The following is a 5,224-nucleotide window of genomic DNA, read 5'->3' as shown; positions in this document are numbered from 1 at the left end:
AAAAAAAAAAAAAAAAACCACAACTGCCTGTGCCACCACAGCTGGGCCTCTCCCACCCCAGCGCAGAGCAACACGCCCTGAACCGTGCCTCCATTCTTCCACCCTTTTAAAGATCTCTGGGCCGTGGTCCTTCCTCGCTCATGCCCATGACCCGGTCACCAGAGTCACTGTTCTGAAAGTGCAAACCTGGCCCCCTCCTGGCCCCAATTTATTTTCTGTCACCAGGGACAGTATTCCTTAACCTTTTTCAAAATTTCCCACTGCTCCAGCCAAAATTTAGATTCTCCTACCAATATGACAGTTTCCAAATACAAAATGTGAATACTGAATTTGCTTTTTCAAGGCAAATGCATACTCCATGTCTAAAATTCAAACCCACAGATCGTCAGCAGCAAGGAGCGGGGCCTTCCCTCTCTGCCCACCCACTTCTTCTGGGGGATGCCCTCTGCCCTCCTGCAGGAAATGGTCCAAACTCTTGGCTGCCACCCCCAGAGCCAGGGCCTCCCTGGCTGTTTTCAGGGCCAGGAGGCAAGAGGCAGATTCTCTCTACTGGTGTCTGCCAGAAACCCTTTTCTTCTCTATCTCTTCTTCAGCACAGGAGCCTGCCCCTGCCCCCCCACACACACACGTACGCGCGTGTGCACACACACAGCCCCTCCCTTGGGCCCTCACGTCACCTTCCCTCTCCTCTTTCATCTTCCTTACAGCCCAGCAGCACTCTGCTGCCACGAGCTCCTAGCAGGCAGCTGCTATCTCCAGCATTCTCCTATCCCTTGTGCTGCTACGGGCTCGGGTGCGAGGTGGGTTCTGAGTAAATGTTGGTTGGACTGAAATGCAACCAAGGGAGAACTGGGAAGAGTTAGGCCTGCTTAACTAATCAGCACTGTCTGGGCCCTGGGGCTGGGTCAGAGCCAGAGATAAGCAAGGCCTGAGGGGGGTTCACAGTACAGATTTGGGAGGCAAACCCCGCACAGCCCATGTTAGTGAGGGTGCTGAGTGTCAAAGGAGGTGCATGGCCGGCACCCTGTGTTTGCATCACCTCTTCCTAAAGTGATCTTCTGGCACGTAACCACCTGGCTGCACCCTTCCAGGCCCTCTGCCTGTTGTGAAGCAGAACCCTGTAACAGATGGAGGCTCAAACTACACAATCCAACTGCATAATCCAACCCCAGTTATGGGGAGACAGAAAAGAAGGTGACGCTAATACCCCACGCCACGCATGGCAAAGTTCAGCCTCTCCGCCTTCTCTCCCTCACCTCTTCCCTCAGGAACTCCCTCCCCTGTCCTTACCCCAGGGCCCTCTGCTCTGCTCAGGGGAGCCCTGGAGCTCCCTCTCAGCATCACCAGGTCCATCCTCACACTTCAAATCTTTCCTCAGCAGAGACCTGCCTGGGACTCTGCCTGGGCGGAGGACAGTTGGGGATTGCAAATCATGGAACACGCTTCCTGTCACACGTCATTTTCTCCCCTGTCCCACTAGAGAACAAGTACATGTAACCACTGGAGTATAAAATTGCATTTCTATGGGTTGTTCCTTGTAGCGATAAAAGGAACAGGAGGTCTGTCTGGAGAGTAATAGATGCCCAAGTTGTCTAACTTTTGCTAACATCTGCTTAAGCTCCGTGAGCCCAGAGGAAAGGCAGGTGCCTGCCACTTGCCGCATCATTGGCAGCTGTATGGAAGCGGATCTCCAGGCAAGAGCCATCTGTGTGCCTTGGCACCCACAACCCAAAGTGGTAAGACACTGCAAGTTGTCATTTTCCAGCTGCCCACCATTGTCATGGGTAGGGCCCCCTCCTTGGTGCTGGCCTCTGAAAGCCCCAGCCCCCCCCTCCCCAAGGCAGCTCCGGGCTACATTTACTCTAAGTCCGAAGTCAGAACCGAACTCACCGATCCCTGAATGAGACTCCCCAACAGGAGAAAGGACCCAGTTGTGGCCTTGCTGCTGTTTTGCAGAACAAATGGAGGGAGTGAAAAGGAACAGGACCACACGGAGGGGGGTGAATAAGAGACTGGACCACACCCCACCTGGTGTGTTCAGATAAAGCTCATGACTCAGGGCGGTGGGATTACGGGGAAGCTTATCACCTCTCCACACGCTCTGAACGCTCTAAAGTTCTACATTAGGTATTAAGTGCCGGGATCAATTGTGACAAGAATGGCTTAGAAGGAACAAGGGAGGAGAAGGAGAGAGGTGGCAAAGGCCCTCTTTGTCCATCTCCTAAAACCTCCTTGGCTGGAAGAATCCTTTATCTCCCTGACTGCACCAGGCTCAAGAAGGCCTTAATCCTGGGCATCTCTGATGCATACCTTTTGAAGTCAACCCAGTGAAGCTTTCCAACAAAACTCCTCCAATCTAACAGTTGCTGGGCGATTTCCTCCATGCCTCTGTAACCAGAAATTGGACCGTTGTGGAGTGAATGGACCCAGCATTCTTCCTCACTGACTAGGAATCACACCTATCCCCTCTCACCGGACAAGCAGTTACTCGTCAAGTGTCTACTGATGTCCAGGCGCGGGCAAGAACTGGCTGGGCATGAGAGAAGAGACCTGGGAGAAATGGGACAGAAGTCCCTGCCTGCTAGAGGCCCACAGTCACGTCTGCACTCACGGAAAACACGCATATGAATAAAGCCTACCGTTAAAGTCAGTCCGGCACGGGGTATGCAGTAGGTGGCATGGTAGTTAAGGCCCTGGACTCTCACATGGCCAACCACGGTTCAAGTTCCCGATCTGGAGGCTTGCCTTCTCACTCCCCCCTGCCATCTCTGTCTCTCTCTGGTGAGTACACATGCCCTACAGCTCATTGAAATAATAATAATAAATCAAATAAATAATGTTTAAAATAAATAAATACAAAGAATGTGTTCAGTGCTTGTTGGGGTAGAAGGCTGGAAACCTTGCATCCACATTTTGAGGACCACAGTCCTGAGTTAGATTTTGAAGAAAAACATTATTCAGCCCCCAAAAGCTGGGGAACCCCAGCAGGTGGCTGATGCGCTGGGTGCAGCCCCGAAGTCCTGCCGTGGAGGGTCCAGCGTCAGGGTTTGCCGGTGAGAACACTGAGGCTCTGGAACACCAAGTGGCTTGATCCAGGCCAGAGTGGAGAAGGGCAGAGCCCAGGTGGTTCAAGAGCCTGCTCTCTTATCCCTTCCCCAACTACCTCTCTGCACTCAGGAGGAGGGGAGTGGAAGTCAACAAATGGCCGAAGGCCGAAGCACAGGCTCCTCGTTCCTGGCAAAGCCCTGAGGACTCAGCCAGCCCTTCAAAGGATGACTGCAGTTCCCGTTTCCGGCAGCTGGGTCTCAGAACTGAGCCTCCCCGACGCCGAAGATGGGGATTCAGAGGCACGGGTATGCACTGGGGGACTCTCTCACCAAGGAGGGCTGTGGTTTTAGGTACAGAGGATGCTGCTGTCCCACTCAGGAGAACAATGGGCTGAGTGGCAGCTGGCAGTGCGTCACCCACATGCCCTCCCATGGTAACCCCCCTGCTGCATGGGTGATGTTGACCCAAAGATCGTTTCACTAAACATGTGATGCCAAGGGGTGCCATCACAATCCTGTTCCCCAGAGGCCCACAGTGAGGTGGGGCTCATAGAGAGGTCATTACAGTACTGGGGGAACAGTGCTCCAGCGAAGGTTCATGAAGGCGCTCAGGGAGCTCCCCACCTCACGTCCTCAGCTTCATCAGACACCTCTGCCATTGATCACGCCACACGGACCTCTCACCTTCACAAAGGAAAGAAAGGGGGCCATTAGGAAGCCTTGGTGATGCAGAGACGGTGCTGACCTCGCAGGGTGGCTGGGCTCAGCCTCCAGATACTCAGTCCCTCCAGTGAAAGTTAAGCAAACCTGGAGACCATGCAGATAAAGGCTCATCTAAAAGGCTGTCTAATTGAGCTGGCCTGTCCTCTGATTCACTGTTCCACACCCCAGGCTGTCCTGGAATCTAGTCACAGATACTTTTAAGTGACTGCCCTGTCTACCTTTTGCCTTCAGGCAAAACCGTATCTAAAGCTAACAGAGTTACATTTTGAAAAGTTCCACCTCAATCAAGTTCAAACTGAAATAGTGATGGGTGGGAAAGTGTTTTTCAGGGGAGGCTACCTCTGATCGTGCTCAGGGGCTGCCAGAGCATGTGTCCTTCAATAGGAAAGTGAAGTGTCACCCACTGAATCATGTGGCAGGACAGCTCCTGTCCCCATGCCCACAGTCAAGAAATCCAGGAGACAGCTACTGAGTGATGTGTCCTCTGTGTCTAATAGAATAAACCATCCAGGCCACAAGAAATGGAAATAAGGGCTCTTTTAGCACATTAAAGTCAAAAGTTCTTTTCTTTTTCTTTTCTTTTTCTTTTTGGAGAGGTTTTTTGCTATAGGGCGCGTGCGCTTGCCAGAAAGACAGAGAGAGACAAAAAGCGAGAAATCACCCCCCAGGGGGGATGGCCACGCCGCAATCCCTTCTCCTCCATTCTCCTCTCGGGATCTTGGGCACGCACGCACATGCGCCCAGCGTGAGTTTAAGCCACCGGGTCTGGGACGCGAACCGCAGTCAACTACATGGGAGTCCAGCGACATAGCCATTACGCTAACTGCTGGTTCCCAAAAGTTGTTTTCTTAGGGTTAGCAGATGGAGTAGCGGTTACATTGCAGGACTCGCTCGTGGCCAAATGTTGTTCAAATCCTAGACCTGGTGGCTTGAAACTCACATTGTGTGTGTGTGTGTGTGTGTGTGTGTGTGTGTGTGTGTGCATGCCCCAGACCCCAGGAGGAGAATGGAGGAAAAGGGATTGTGGCATGGTCATTCCCCCTGGGGAGTAATTTCTCACTTTCTCTGTCTCTGTCTCTGTCTCTCTCTCTCTGATGAGCTCACATACCATAGTACAAAAAACTCTAACCCCCCCAAAAAAGAAATAGTTGGTTTTATTCTCTGTCTCCTCTCCACTCCCCATACAAGAGAAAATAGCACTTTCATCTAGAACTGGAGGGTGATCGGACACTATCCCGCCCTCTCCAGACTGGAAACTGAAAATTCACAACTCAAATGAGACTTAGGATTTGCTGGCTTAGGGGAGGTGGAGGAGGAAAATTGGTAGGCCCTGAGAACTGGAGGGAATAGTTTAAGGTAGGGAGGGTCTGAAAGCTCACACAGGGAACTGCCGGTCTCCAGAACATCCATGAAACCTAAGCGGTGAGGCTCAGGCTGCCACAGGGGGTCAGGAA

At 52.3% G+C, this 5,224-nt stretch overlaps 1 protein-coding gene across 5 annotated transcripts in view; it reads right to left on the bottom strand.

Annotated features, from left to right (window-relative positions):
* Positions 1-5,224, bottom strand: part of ADD2 (adducin 2) — a 145,690-nt gene that overhangs the window by 68,904 nt on the left and 71,562 nt on the right. The window contains exon 1 of one of the 5 annotated variants that reach the window (XM_027772971.1): positions 1,891-1,967. The exons of 2 other annotated variants lie outside the window; for them this stretch is intronic. The gene's annotated coding sequence lies outside the window, so the exon portion shown is untranslated. Of the gene's footprint in view, positions 1-1,890; positions 1,968-5,224 lie in introns of those variants that run through there. 2 more of the 5 variants (XM_027772972.1, XM_027772973.1) reach the window with 2 other exon arrangements.

Source organism: Tupaia chinensis, unplaced genomic scaffold (assembly GCF_000334495.1).
Source record: "Tupaia chinensis unplaced genomic scaffold, TupChi_1.0 Scaffold000316_1, whole genome shotgun sequence".
Taxonomy (NCBI): domain Eukaryota; kingdom Metazoa; phylum Chordata; class Mammalia; order Scandentia; family Tupaiidae; genus Tupaia; species Tupaia belangeri.
Note: the sequence above shows the minus strand (reverse complement) of the source record. Positions and strands in the feature narration are given on the sequence as shown.